The following is a 15,317-nucleotide window of genomic DNA, read 5'->3' as shown; positions in this document are numbered from 1 at the left end:
CCTCTGCTTAAAAACCTCCAAGGAAGGAGAGTCCACAACCTCTCAAGGAAGTCTGTTCCACTGTCGAAGAGCTCTTACTATCAGAAACTTCTTCCTGATGTTTAGTCAGAATCTGCTTTCTTGTAACTTGAATCCATTAGTTTGAGTCCTACCCTCCAGAGCAGGAGAGAAAAAAGCTTGTTCCCTCTTCCATGTGACAGCCCTCAAGATATTTGAAGATAGCTATCATATCTGTTCTCACATTTTAAATATCAACAAAATATTTAACTTATTTCACAGGGACGATAACAATTTTATTACAGTTGAGGGGTTGGGTGTGTCTCAATCACCATGGAAAAAAGCAGAGACTATGTGATTTTAATGATTGTTTATATTACTGTAAGCTTTTGTAGATCAGAGCCTACCTCCAGAGAGAGAGAGGGAGAGAGTTCCAAAAGATGACAACAGATTTCTCAATAAAAAGAAACAGACCATCATAAACAAACTATTTTTGGAACAAAAAAAATATTCCTTCCAGTAGCACCTTAGAGACCAACTAAGTTTGTTATTGGTATGAGCTTTCGTTTGCATGCACACTTCTTCAGATACACTGAAACAGAAGTCACCAGACCCTTATATATAGTGTGAGGGTGGGGAGGGGTGTTACCCAGAAGGGTGGTGGGAATGGCTGATTAGCTGATAGGTGTGGCAAACCTGTTGACCACTGTTAACAACTGCAATTTGGTCTTACAAGAAAAAGCAAGGGGTGAGATGGCTAAAAATAGCTTTATCATGTATAATGAGATAAGAATCCAATGTCACTATTCAGACCAGGTCTCTCCATGGTTTTAAGTTTGGTAATACAGTAAGCTGCAATTCAGCAACTTCTCTTTCCAGTCTATTTCTAATTTTGGGTTATTCTTTTTAGTCATACGCCATGTTGAAGCTAAGCTCTTCTGAGCTTGTTCTTAGTGGCTTTAAGCTCTGTAATTGAAATCTACCCAGCCTGATTCATCACTCATGCATCTGAGGTAGGTTCTGGCTTACAAAAACTTTTACTTTAAAAAAGAATAAATACAGTTTGACTTTAGAAGTGCCACAGATTCCTTGTTTGTTTGTTTTCCTGATACCATGGACTAGGAATAAGATTTGTTAGACTGATGCTTTCACTAGTGAAAGTACACCCACAACACCCTGCAGTAGAGACTTGAATGCAGACCTGAATGCAGCGCCAGGAGAAATCCGCTCACCTTAGCTGGTAGGCAGTGTTATGGCCCAAGCATGGGCCCAGCGGTGATCCGGCGAATGGCAAGGGTTGCATGGCCTGCCTGCTTGCGACTGGACAGTGCCAGCAGGTTTGGGGTGGGCTATCCCAGGGGTGGGCCCAGGCAGCCAATCAGCACCATCTGGGGGGTTAAATTGCAGCCAAGCCTGGCTCTCCTCTGCCTTCTTCCACCAGATCTCCCACCCTTTAATTTTGCTTCAGTTTACACTTTGACCTTGCTATGGACCACATCAGCTGCCATATTCAGGGCCAGGCAGGAATTTTTCCACTTGGCAAATTGGCACTGGCCATTTGGTTTTCGCCTACCTCATAGCAATCACCACAACTTTGTGAGGTTAGGTATTGGGTAAGCCTTGGTCTTGGGTGGAGGGGAGATTGTAACCTCTGCCTGCCCCTCCATGGTTAAAGGTATCCTCTTAAAGGGATCTGTGAGCAGGAGCTTCTATTTGATGTCCAGGTGGGGGCTAGGGCCATACCATTCCTTCAGTGGGGACCCTTTGGGGGGTACCTCTATTTGATGTAGGTCATAGGGGGCCCCTGTGGTGGTTTACTCTTAGATGTGTGGGATGTAAAACTTATAGCAGTCAAGTACAACATTCCTACCTCTACCCAGCTCTACCTCTCTTTTAAATCAGAACCAGTGAAGGCGGTGAAGGTCCTGCGTGAGTGTCTGGAGGCGGTTGGAGGATGGATGGCGGCTAACAGATTGAGGTTGAATCCTGACAAGACAGAAGTACTGTTTTTGGGGGACAGGAGGCGGGCAGGTGTGGAGGATTCCCTGGTCTTGAATGGGGTAACTGTGCCCCTGAAGGACCAGGTGCGCAGCCTGGGAGTCATTTTGGACTCACAGCTGTCCATGGAGGCACAGGTCAAATCTGTGTCCAGGGCAGCTGTTTACCAGCTCCACCTGGTACGTAGGCTGAGACCCTATCTGCCTGCGGACTGTCTCGCCAGAGTGGTGAATGCTCTGGTTATCTCCCGCTTGGACTACTGCAATGCACTCTACGTGGGGCTACCTTTGAAGGTGACTCAGAAACTACAACGAATCCAGAATGCAGCAGCTAGACTGGTGACTGGGGGCGGCCGCCGAGACCATATAACACCGGTCTTGAAAGACCTACATTGGCTCCCAGTACGTTTCTGAGCACAATTCAAAGTGTTGGTGCTGACCTTTAAAGCCCTAAACAGCCTTGGTCCAGTATACCTGAAGGAGCGTCTCCACCCACATCATTCTGCCCGGATGCTGAGGTCCAGCGCCGAGGGCCTTCTGGCGGTTCCCTCATTGCGAGAAGCAAAGCTACAGGGAACCAGGCAGAGGGCCTTCTCGGTAGTGGCGCCCGCCCTGTGGAGCGCCCTTCCAGCAGATGTCAAAGCGATAAACAACTACCTGACATTCAGAAGACATCTTAAGGCAGCCCTGTTCAGGGAAGTTTTTAACGTGTGATATTTTACTGTATTTTTGGTTTTTATGGAAGCTGCCCAGAGTGGCTGGGGAGGCCCAGCCAGATGGGCGGGGTATAAATAATAAATTATTATTATTATTATTCCTGCAGTGGACATGTTAGGGGATGCTTTGTACCTCTCAGGAGAAAACTTCCTGTTTCCTCCTGAGCTGGGACAGACTTCCACTACATATGACTTGAAGAGGGAGTGGTCTGTTGTACTAGCATGGAGGAGCACACAGCCTCCATGTTCTGATCAGTGCGTGTTCTCCATTTTGTATGTTGCTGTGTGTTTGGAGAAGTGACTGCTTAGCCGCAGTCACTTGGGACTCACTTCTTTATGGAATAGTTCTACTTGTTATGTAACCTAAGCCTGCCTTCAGGGATATGTCTGTGAACCAGAATGAATCTGTGAGTAAGCTACTTTTATATTAACGTTAATCAGATTCTTGTGTTTATTCTTTTGAAGAGGGATTAGAAAGGGTTTTACCTTGAAGGAATCTTTAATAGTAAGCCTAAGATGAGTCGGCAACAACCTGATTGCTGCGTAATTTTAAAAGGGGGAATATAGCCTTTCCTGCCTCCCTAATCATCCCCACAAGATGCGGTGAAATCCCCACAAACAGATGTAGTGAAATAATTTGGCTTCACCCAATGCTTATGCCAAACCACATATGTAACCAATAAAAGTTGTGGCCTATTCAAACCCATAAACCTATAGTTCATGCTGCGTGTCTTGTGTAATTATTCACTCCATAGGGAACTGCTGGGTCACGGTTCTTGGCATGCAAATCTCTACTACTTATTCCATGGCAGGAAACTTAGCAAAGGGAGAGGGGGAGTCTTCAAAAACTATGGCTCCTGATGTGAAGGGAAAACCAGGACAACAGTACCAAGATATTTGTGGGGAAAGCTGTAAGTGGATCTTTAGTAATTTGGTAACAAAGCATACTGTCACATCTTTTGGTCTGCAGCAAATAGCATGAATGTTCATCTTCAAAACACATCAAGAGACAAGGATGCATGCAAAAAAATTGTTCAAAATAGACATAAACAGATCTCTCAGGAAATTGATCTTAATGTTACAGCTAATGACCTTATTGAGAGAGCACCAGTGAGAAAAAATAATAATTCAATGCAGAATAAGTCTGCATTTACAGAATAATATCTGTAAATTGGAAACGTACATTGGTATCTCGGGTTAAGTACTTAATTCGTTTCGGAGGTCCGTTCTTAAGCTGAAAGTGTTCTTAACCTGAAGCACCACTTTAGCTAATGGGGCCTTCTGCCGCCACGCCGCCGGAGCACAATTTCTGTTCTCATCCTGAAGCAAAGTTCTTAACCCAAGGTACTATTTGTGGGTTAGCGGAGTCTGTAACCTGAAGCGTATGTAACCTGAAGCGTATGTAACCCAAGGTACCACTGTACTGGGTTTTGCAAACCCTGTGTAGCTTGTTTGGATTGTTACATTATATAGCGATCATGCATAAAACAAGGTGAGTCAACGTAGTGAAATTACAGGTTTTCCACTAATCATGCCAATGAATGTTGCCTCTGGTGGGGGCGAAGTTAAGGGAAATTGGGAGGGATATCGGGGGGCGGGGCAGATACAGATTTTTTTTCCTGGATATGAGCGAGGAGGTGCTTGCAGGAGGAGAGGAAGGGGGATGATGGGATTATTTGACAGTTTTTTGAGAATTTTCAAAAAAATCGTTAGTGTTAATTAAAAGTGAAAGGTTGTATTTCAGCTGTCTGTGTATCATTCATTCAAGCCAAATGTGTTTTACAAGTTGAACCTACACAGCAGAAACAAACACCACTGAGTTTGATTGTATTTACTTCCAGGTAAACATAATTGCCCATTCATGGTTGGGGAGCCCTAAGCACAGAAGCAAAACATGTCTCTCCCCAACCTCTCTCAGCATTTCTCCCTTCTGGCTCACTGACAAGCATCTCCCCAGCCCACCTTGTCACCTGGATGCAGCTAACTGCAACCTACCTCATCCCTTTGAAGTGAAGCAACACAGCAAAGAGGACATCTGATCATCATCAAGAACTCATCTGACTGGTGCCCCAACCTACCCCAAACTCATAACTGGAATGGGTTTTAATAGGCAAGAGAGAATAATTGCAATTTATCCCTCCAGGCACCCACCTGTGTGAGTTGAACAGAGTTTCATAATCCCATTCTTGGCAGCAAATTTTAAAGCATAGGAATTAGACTGTGAGCCTTTGTTTTGAGCAGCTCCAGCTATGAAGTTGGCTCCCCTTTCTTACCCCACTTATTAAAGTAGCAGGCAACAACTTGGAAAGTAAGTTTTAAAGTATAATTCACGTATAATCTTGCACTGGTTCACAGCAATGGAGAACAGGTGGGGGTGGGGCTGGCGTGCATCCTGGGGGCATAGTGCACCACCCAGAGGGTTGTGGCATGAGTCCTGGGGGTGTTGTGCACCACCTGTAGGGGTGTGGCGCCCAGCGCGGGGGGGGGGTGAGGCCCCCATGGCGCCCCACCGGGATCGTGCTGCCAGGGGCAGTGCTTTCTCCCGCACTCCTCTTCCTCCACTGAGTCTTCCAGGTTTTATAAGGACTGCTGCTGCTGCTTTTTAATTTTTTTCTTTAGTGTTTCAGCTGTTTTTAACTGGGTTGTAAGGGCATTTGGTGGGGTGTGCCTGGGAGGAGAGGAGTGGGGGAGAGCAGGGGGAGACCTAATTACAGTGGTTCTGGGTAGGGGGAGGGATGGCTTGGGAGGAGGGGCAGGCCAGGTAAGGGGCACACGGCACAGGCAGTTAGTGACTGTGCCATGTGCCAGCCCTTCCTCCAACCTGGGGAATTGTGGTTGTCATATCAGCCAGACCTCAGGTTTGCGGCTGTCGCTGTTGAATGCCAGGTCGGCCCAGAATGAAATCTCCCTCATCCATGACCTGATTATGAACGAGGGGGGTGATCTGGCGTGTATCACTGAAACCTGGTGGGTGAACAGGGTGGAGTTGGTCTCACCCAGCTGTGCCCACCTGGGTACTCAGTGCAACATCAGGCCAGACTCAAGACTCGGGAAGGGGGAGTTGCTGTGGTCTATAGAGATTCTCTATCTCCAGGCTCTCTGACCAGTTGGGGGGGTGTTAGAAATTGGTCTTGAGACCCTCAAAATAAAATCTGAACAAAATTGGTGAAGTAGCAAAGAGTTTATTGATTACAAAATGTTCTTGCAAGACCAGGTGTCTTAAGTAGGCACACCCAAAATTGACAAAGCATAACTTTATATTCCCTGTAACCGGAGTACAGGTTCCCTCCTTTGTCTCCCCATTGGCTGGGTACTACAAGGTTTACAGCCTATCATGACCGCCTAATTACCCTACTAACATTCCCGCCCCTGTTGACATCTCCCAGTACTCTGATTTTGATGCCCACCCCTCTTGTTTACCTTCGTCCTTATTTGGTCTATGTTCCTATGCATTTACATACTGAAGCAAGTGACAGAGCCACATCCTGACCACTAGTTGTCTCCGTTACAGGTGTAAGCAAGTTTTATACCTGCTGAAGCCTATGAATAAACCATATTCCAGCTGCAAGCTGTCTTATTTATGAGCACCCTAACCTCAAGCTGTTCTAACTATGAGTGTAAGCAAGTCTAGACTGCCGCATTGTTGCTTATGTGAAAAACCAACATTATAATTTCTCACAGGAGGGAAGCTAGAGTGTGTGTTCCTGGTGTGGAGTTCCCAAAGCAAAGGAAGGATTAGACTCTGATCATGAAAATACACACACAGGCTTGAACCAGCAAGACTCTGGAAGGAGTGTGTCCTGTCCACCCTCCGGCCCAGGTCGTTTTATTCACAAAAGAACTTTTTACACCGTGTTCGTAAGAACCAATCAGATTTCCTCTGAGCATTTCAACAAACCCCACATGGGGACAAAGTTAAACTACAAAACTAATTAAGCATTCATACTTCTGGAGTAAATAAAACAGAACTACAAAGGAGTACATTTGGCAACCCCGGGAGGTGTGGGAGTCATAAAGCCACGGTAAAGGCTTGTAATATTGCAGGGTGCCCCCTGACCTCGGCTGACCAGCACTCTGAGCTTTACAATGTATTGGAATGTATTGACCTTAAACGGAGTTGTATTTCCTCTGGGCAGTGATGACCTTATATGGTTTGTGGGTGGGTTAAAGCCTTGACTAGATGAGGTAACATGAGGCATTGGCAAACGGCCATGCGGCTGGAGAGAGACAAAGGATAATAAAAAGTACCGGAGGGAGAGAAGAAGTTCGAAGGAGCTGCTTCTCCATCCTGAAAATACAGCTGTCTCTCTGTGTCTTTATTTTATGCTAAACAGCACCATTTTGTAATGGCTGGCTCCGACAGGGAGGTGATAAACAAGCAATATACATGATAAGAAGGATGGCCAGGAGGACAGCGATCATTATCGCCTTCATGTGAAAATCTGATCAAAGAAACTGCCCGTGATCTTTTATGGCCCAGGATGCATGCCTGGCGAAGCAACTGGCAACTGGGCTGTGTACGTGACTTGTCAAGCAAGAGAAATGGGCAGTAGAGGAAAAATGGCATAAATGTAGAAGTTTATGGGATTTAATCAGAAATTATTGTCAATACATCAGACCCAGTCAACACCAAGCATTCATCATGGACACAATGGCTTGATGTATATTTTATAATTCCTCATGGTAATCCCATCTGATCCCCACACTCTGGATATTTGCACTCCTACACCTAGCATTAAGCAATCGGACTTCACGGCCGGCATGACTACCATGGGGCTGTCCCAACATGTCACTGGCCCAGCACACATGGCAGGCCACACTCTGGACCTTGTTTTCTTGACTGGGCAGGAAGAGGGTGACTTGAAGGTTGGGGGCATTGACATCAGTCCCTTGTCATGGTTAGATCACTTCCTGTTGAGATTTAGGCTGTCAGCACCTTTTCCCCTCTGCAGGGGCAGGGGACCTATTAGGAAGGCTGATGGATCCAGTGGGATTCCAAACGGCTCTGGGGGGGTTTTCCGGCTGATATGACTGGCCCCCCTGTTGAAGCCCGGGCCAATCTCTGGAACACCCAAATGGTTCTGGCTATTGAGGCGATCGCCCCTGAGCACCCTCCCCCACTTTGTGGACCCTGATTGGCCTCCTGGTATACTCCAGAGCTTAGGGCAAGGAAACGAACTGGGAGACAGCTTGAACACAAGTAGAGGAAAGATCCAAATGGATGCAACTGAACAAGGACTCATTATCGAGCCTACCTAGTGGCAGTGAAGGCATAAAAAAGGCATACTTTGCTGCCTTCATTGCATCCTTGTTATGCCATCTGGCAGAGCAATTACAGGTTATATGGGGCCTTTTACAGGCTGGCCCAAAGGAGGTGATAGAACCAACAGTAGCTCACTGTGACTTGTTTGCAAAGCATTTTTAAGATAAAATTGCTTGCATCCACCAAGACGTTGACTCTGCTGTTATAGCAGATGAATCTCATGGGGTGTCCATGTGGGGTGTAATCCACTGGGAGCACTCAAGTTCAACATTCCTTTTTTATGCTTTGCGTGGACAGGCGGAGTCCCCAGATCCCGTGCGGTCCCCCCTGTCATGTGAAATAACAACTCATGACAACGTGCTATGGGATTAAATTGGCCACAACTTTATTAACTTTCAAATGTGGGTAGACCTTGGCTCAGGCATTAGGTGTTCTCCCTCCCCAGTCCCCAGCTGGGGACCTAGGGAGCATCAGGGTTATCCAGTGGGGGGGGGATGGGCCGGCTCTGGAGAACATATGTTCAAGCAGAGATAGCGCGCCCCCGTTACGCCGCCACCGCAGGGAAGAGCAATGACGACCTTTCGGCGTACGGTCAAAGCCTCCCTTCAGAAACCCCTTTAACGGGGAACCCTGGGATCACCGCCGCAAAGAGGAAGATGGACTAAAGGATTCCACCCAAGGCCTGATACCGCCAAAGTTGTGACGTTTTGCTACGGGAAAGGCAAAACCTGCCAATGCAGGGAAATTCCTTTCCGGCCCTTTAACAGCGACCTTAACATACCAGCGCCCGCATACCTGTGAAGAAAAGTTAACCTGCAAAACCTGTGAAGAAAAGTTAACCTGCAAATAAGACATTAACTGAGGGTGGGTAGGGTGGGAGAAGCTCTGGAGCCAAGTGAGAATTCCCAGGTAAGATCCTCCCTCTATTGTGTGGGCAGGTAATCCCTCCCCTACCTGGCCTGGTCTCCTTAGCAACACTTCCCCCAGGTGGGATTGGACAACTGACTGAGGTAGGCGGAGACCTCCAGGTATCCCACCTGAGGGAAGGCAAACCAAGCCTATGCTGTTGGAGCCGCTCCAGATCTAGGGGCTGTGCGCGTCCACGCAAAGGAGGCCCCCCCATTTTAAGCGTGGAGCGGTCATTATTGAACTTAACAGAAAGTAACATAGTAACCAAAACAAAGTTGTTTCTCTATAATACAATATTATAAAAAATTGTTACATTTTGTCACCATCTTCGTAAGGTTCCATTGACTTCCTGTCAACTCCATAAATCTTCAAGTACTTATTTGCTTAATGCACTGTTTATCTAAGTTATTGCTATTAAACATTAAGAGATTTATATTTTCTTACATATAGCTATTGTAATGCTGAAGTTATTCAAAGGCTGTCACAGATGTTATACTACTACAGTAGGATTTAAGATAGTTTTTAGACATGCCCCATTTTTCAATAAACCTTTGATCTCTATATTCTCTAATTTTCCCTGTTAATTTAGCCAATTCTGCATATTCCATTAATTGTTTGTTGCCATTCCAACTTAGATGGTACTTTCCCTCCTTTCCAGTTTGAGGCTATCAGGATTCTTGATGCCACAATGGTGTATAAAAATATTTCCCTTGCATTCTTGGGTATGTCAGAACCTGAGATTCCCAGAAGAAAGGTCTCTGGGTTTTTTAAGAACGAAACTTCAAACATTCTTCTAAGTTCTATATAGACTACGTTCCAGAACTCACTAATTTTTTTGCATGTCCACTGCATATGCAATGTCGTTCCTACTGCTTCTCCACATCTCCAACATTTATTTGTAACGTAGGGTTTTTTGTTATTTAGTTATTTTTTATGTTTTAAATAGAGAGAGACAGAGAGAGAGAGACTGTGTCAGACCAACACGGCTACCTACCTGAATTTAGGAGACGATACATTTTAGAAAGAGTTTTCACATTTGAGTTTATCAGATCTGTTTCTAGTCTGGAGGGTTCTGCCACAAATCCCTTTTTTCAATCTGCTTTGAATGTCTCATACAGCTGGTGGTATTGAAGCCAATCTGACAAATATTCTCTTATTTCATCAATTTTTTTAAGTTTCAATTGGTTCTCTTCCTCCTTTAATAATAGTTTATATGCTGGTCAATTTTCTCTCATGTTCTTTCTTTTTATGGCTATCGCTTCTAGAGGTGATATCCACCACAATTTTGGGTTCCAACAGTTCTTTATATTTTGCCCAGACCGTATAAAGTGATTTTCTTATGATATGCTTTAAGAAGTTCTTGTGAATCTTGACTTTGTAGTATCCTAAGTACGCATGCCAACAGTATCAGTTGCCATGGCCTTCTAAATCTCAAAGGTCTGGGTCTTGTAATACACACCGCTCCTTAATCCAAGTAAAACAGGTCATCTCATAATATAATATTATATGTGGCAGGGAACCCTCCCCCTTTCCTTAATGTCAACCAATAATTTATGTTTAATTCTTGGTCTTTTTCCCTGCCAGATGAATTTGGAAATATCTCTTTGCCATTTTTGGAGGCAGTCTGCCTTTACCTTATATGCTTTTTCCCTTAGAGTTATTTCTTTTATGTTTTTATCTTCTCTTATTTTTTTGTTCAACACCTCCATAACCAAAATAAATATCAGTGGGGATAGTGGACATCCTTGTCTTGTTCCTTTTCTTATTTCACATTCTTCTGTGATGTTACCATTGATAATTATTTTTGCAGGTTGGTCTGAATAAATAGCCTCGATTCCTTTACAAAGCTGTTTGCCAAATTCCATTTGTTGTAACACTTGTTTCATAAATTTCCAGGATATGTTATCAAACGCTTTTTCTGCATCCACTAGCATTAATACTGCTGGCTTATCAATTCTGGTTTCCAGGTATTCCAAAACTTTGATAACATTTCTAATGTTATTTTGCATCTGGTGTCCCGGGAAGAAGCCAGCCTGGTCCTTTAAAATCTTTTTCAGCCTTTCTGTGATTATGTCCGCAAATATTTTGTAGTCATTGTTTAGAAGAGCAATTGGCCTATAATTAGACATATTTGTCAGGTCAGTTCCCTGTTTAGGGATTAAGGTTATGAAGCTCTCTGACCGTGATTTTGTGAGGTTTCCATTTTTTTAGTATATCATTCATTGTATCCTTCAGTGGTTGGAATAAATATTCTTCATGTTTTTTGTAATAGCTTGCTGGAAGGCCGTCCGGGCCCAGCGTCTTCCCTATTTTTGTTCTTTTAATGGCTTGTTCTACTTCCATTGCTGTGATTGATGAGTTTAAGGAAATAATTTTCTCCTTTGGTATTTTTGGGAGTTTGTTTTGTTTCAGGTATTCTTCTATTTCTTCATTGCATTCTGATCCTTCTTTATGTAATTTCCTGTAGAAGTTCACAAAATTTCTATTTATTTCCTTTGGGTCATCAATAATGTTATCTTCAATTTTAATTTTATTTATTATTCTTTCATTTTGTTTCTTTTTAAGTTGTCAGGCTAATAATTTTCCAGGTTTGTTGGCAAACTCAAAACTCCTGTGCCTTAGCCACTTAATTGTCCATTTGATTTCTTGATTAATGGTCATCAAAAATTGTGTCTGTAATAGTTTTATGTTTTATTTAATTTGTTCATTGTCCGGCTTCTAAATAGTTCTTTTTCATTTCTTCCAATTTCTTCCCATATCTCCATTTTTCTCTTTAATTTTCTTTTGATGAGCGTTCTGTTGTATGAAGGATCCTCTTAGCACAGCCTTGCTTGCGTCCCATACAGTTTTAATGTCTGTTCCTTGGTTCAAGTTAGATTCAAAAAATTATTTTAATGCTACCCTTGCTTTTTGAAGGACAATTTCATCATTTAGCAAACTCTCATTTAGTCTCCATCTGCTCACTCTTTTCTCCGCTCCTTTCATCCATACCCATACCGGGTTATGGTCTGAGATTGTTCTTGGCTGGATTTCCACCTTATTTACATTTATTAATAGCTCTTTCAAGGTCCAAATGGCGTCTATTTGTCCCACTGAATTATTAGGTTCAGAGAAATGTGTGAATTCCTTTCTAGTAGGGTATTTAAATCTTCATATATCATTCATATATCTTTACAAGAGGGGGTGGTCCCTGCCTGTTTGAAGGAGGCAGTGGTAAAACCACTCCTTCAGAAACTTTCACTGCATTCAGAAAACCTAACCAACTACTGGCCAGTTGCTAATCTCCCTTTCCTGAGCAAGGTTCTGGAGCAAGTGGTTGCAGACCAGATCCAGGTGCTTTTGGAAGAAACTGATTTTCTGGATCCAGGTTTAGGCCTAGTTTTGGCACAGAAACTGCTTTGGTTGCCCTGTATGATGACCTCAGTTGAGAGAGAGAAGGGAAACATGTCCTTGGTAATTCTTCTCGATCTCTCAGCAGGTTTTGAAATCATCAATCATGGTATACTTCTGGATTGACTCTCTGAGCTAGGAGTGGGTGGCACCGCTTTGCAGTGGTTCCAGTCCTACTTGGTTGGTCGTTCCCAGAGGGTGTTACTTGGGGAATGCTTTTTAGTCCCATGGGACCTTCAGTGTGGGGTTCTGCAGGGCTCAAACCTACCCCCCATGTTGTTTAACATCTACATGAAACTGCTGGGTGGAGTTAACCTGAGGTTTGGAGTACATTGTCAGCAGTATGCTGATGACACTCAGCTCTATTTCTCCTTTACATATGTAGATGAGGCAGTGGAAGTGATGGACAAGGCTCAGGTGGTCTCAGTGGCCCGGAGTGCTTTCCATCAGCTTCGGCTAGTGGCCCAGCTACACCACTATCTGGACAAGAATAGCCTAACTACTGTTGCCTATGCTCTTGTAACCTCAAGGTTAGATTTCTGCAATGTGTTATACATAGGGCTGCATCTGAAGACAGTACGGAAACTTCAGCTAGTGCAGAATTCAGCAGCCTGGTTGCTCACTGGAGCAAGACAGTTTGAGCATATTACACCGATCCTGGTCCGACTGCACTGGCTACAAATTAGTTTCTGGGCCCAATTTTGACCCATAAAGCCTTAAACGGCTCAGGACCGCAATACCTCAAGGACCTCCTTTTTCCATATGACTCTACCTGGACCCTCAGATCATCTTTTTGAGGCCCTTCTTTGTGTGCCTCCTCCTCAAGAGGTCTGGAAGGTGGCAACACGAGAATGGGTCTTTTCTGCAGTGGCTCCCCATCTGTGGAATGCTCTCCCCAGGGAAATTCACCTGGCGCCTTCATTATACAGGTTTAGGCGCCAGACGAAAACGTTCCTTTTTAACCAGGCCTTTGGTTGATTTGATTGACATCCTATGCCATTTTAAAATGTGTTTCTTTTTTTTTTCTTTTTGAGGGGGGTGTTATTGGGTGGTTTTTTTATTTTGATTATATATATTTTGGTTTTGTTCTGTGAACCGTCAAGACCTCCAGGTATAGGGGGCGGTATATAAGTTCAATAAATTAATAATAATAATAATAATAATAATAATAATAATAATAATAATATTTTTTTAAGGAAGAATTTTCTGGTGCTAAGAGCTGTTTGACAGTAGAAAAGTCTTCCTCAGAATATGGTAGATTCTGCTTCCTTGGATTTTAAAGCAGAGGTTAGATGGCCATCTGTCACGGATGCTTTGTTTGAGATTCTGCATTACAGGGGGTTGTACTCAAAGGTCCTCGGGGTCCTTTCCAGCTCTACAATTCTATGATTCTATTGCTCTCACTCTGCCTGCTTCTAGCCCAGCTCACATAACTCAGCTGTGGCTTTCATCTTTCTTTCTACCAGCCATGTGAGGGAGGGGCCCATTCATTTGCCCTCTGGCTCAGAGCAGCGTCCTTTGTCAGACTAACAACCACACTTAGGTGGTAACTATGACCCTTCTCTCACAAAACCACTTCCAGCTTGCCCAGGAGGTGGGGTTACGGGCTTCACGCCCACCCCACGTGAGCGGGAGCTGGTTGCAGCCCCCGCGAGAGCAGGGGAATCCCGGCCAGGTCTGCCCCCCCAGCCAGCCAATCAGCTGGCTGGGGGGCGTGGCCTGCCCTATTTAGGGCCGGCGCAGAGGGGGCTCGCCCTCTTTTCGCCGGCTAGCCCTCACGTTTTGCATACCAGCTGATTGCTTCAAGAATCCTTCGGAGTGCTCTCGTTACCTCGTGGAACGTTTTCAGGAACACTTCGGAACGCTCTTGTTTCACCTTCCGGAGAATCTTTTCAGCAAGCATTAGCCTTCACGAAGTGGCTACTGCTGCTTACTTTTAGAGCTGAAATCACTGTCGGGGAATCCTTTTATCCCTACTCGCTCGCGTGCTTTGACGCACCGCAAGTTAAATAGAGCTGAAATCGCTTGGGGTTTCGGGGGGGGCTTATTCTCGTAGGTCTCCTGCCGCTGGAGTACGGATCACCCATCGCTTTTGCAAGCCCCCCACAGCAGCGTGAGCTACCCAGCCACGCGTGCATCGCAAGTCAGGCGATTTCCAGCGTATCCGAAGGCAGCAGCGGTAACGTACTGAAATTTGGGGGGAGTTTGCAGGGAGCGTGGTCACACTTTGCCCGTGTGCTTGGGGGATCTGTTTGTGCTGCTTCGGCATAGAAATTTTCTGATCGCAAAGGGGGAGGTATAGCGGAGCCGTTCAAGGGTGCAGTGCTTGCCTTTATTCATTACTTTGCCTGCTTGCGGAGGTTCCTTGGCGGGGGGGTTTCTAATCACTAGCCTCACGCAGCGCTCATCCATTCTGTTGGGCTTTGAGTAACAGCGCTTGCCTTGCTTGGGGTCGGCTTGATTTCTGTTCAAAAGGAGTCGGCACCGGACTTCCGGGGTGGCGCCTCCGGTGATGGCGGACTCCCTCTGAACTGGAGGGACAAGCTCCGCACGAAACGGGTCTTTTCCGCTGCGGCGTAGTGGGGACCCTTCTGAAAATCACAGGCGGATGAAGCCTGTGACCGTGGGACTCAGCGGGCACCTTTAGCGCCCCCCAACCCACTAAGGAACCCAGAAACGGGCTCCAAAGTGAAGAGGGGGGAGTGGCGCAGTGCTGTGAGTCGATTGCTTTTTCTGCGGAGCGAAGCCGCACAGCCGTTGCCGGAGAGCACTGCCTTTTTCCTGGGACAATTTGGCATCGAAAAGAACTAACCGTGAGTACTGGAACGCCAAATACCTGGATTTTAAACAAGAATTGGCGAAACAAAAGGAACTTGGACTCTAAAATTTACCCTAATTTGGTACTGAAACAGAAAGGGCTAAACAGGAAGTCACCCTTCCGTTCTCTTGTAGTTATAACAAAGCAAAGACAACGTAAACTAGAGCCTTAAAAATCACTTTTAAAGGATCGTCTCTCATCATTCAAAATTGTGGAACCCCCCTTCG

Source organism: Podarcis liolepis, assembly GCF_965112155.1.
Source record: "Podarcis liolepis genome assembly, chromosome: 5".
Lineage (NCBI taxonomy): Eukaryota > Metazoa > Chordata > Lepidosauria > Squamata > Lacertidae > Podarcis > Podarcis liolepis.
Note: the sequence above shows the minus strand (reverse complement) of the source record.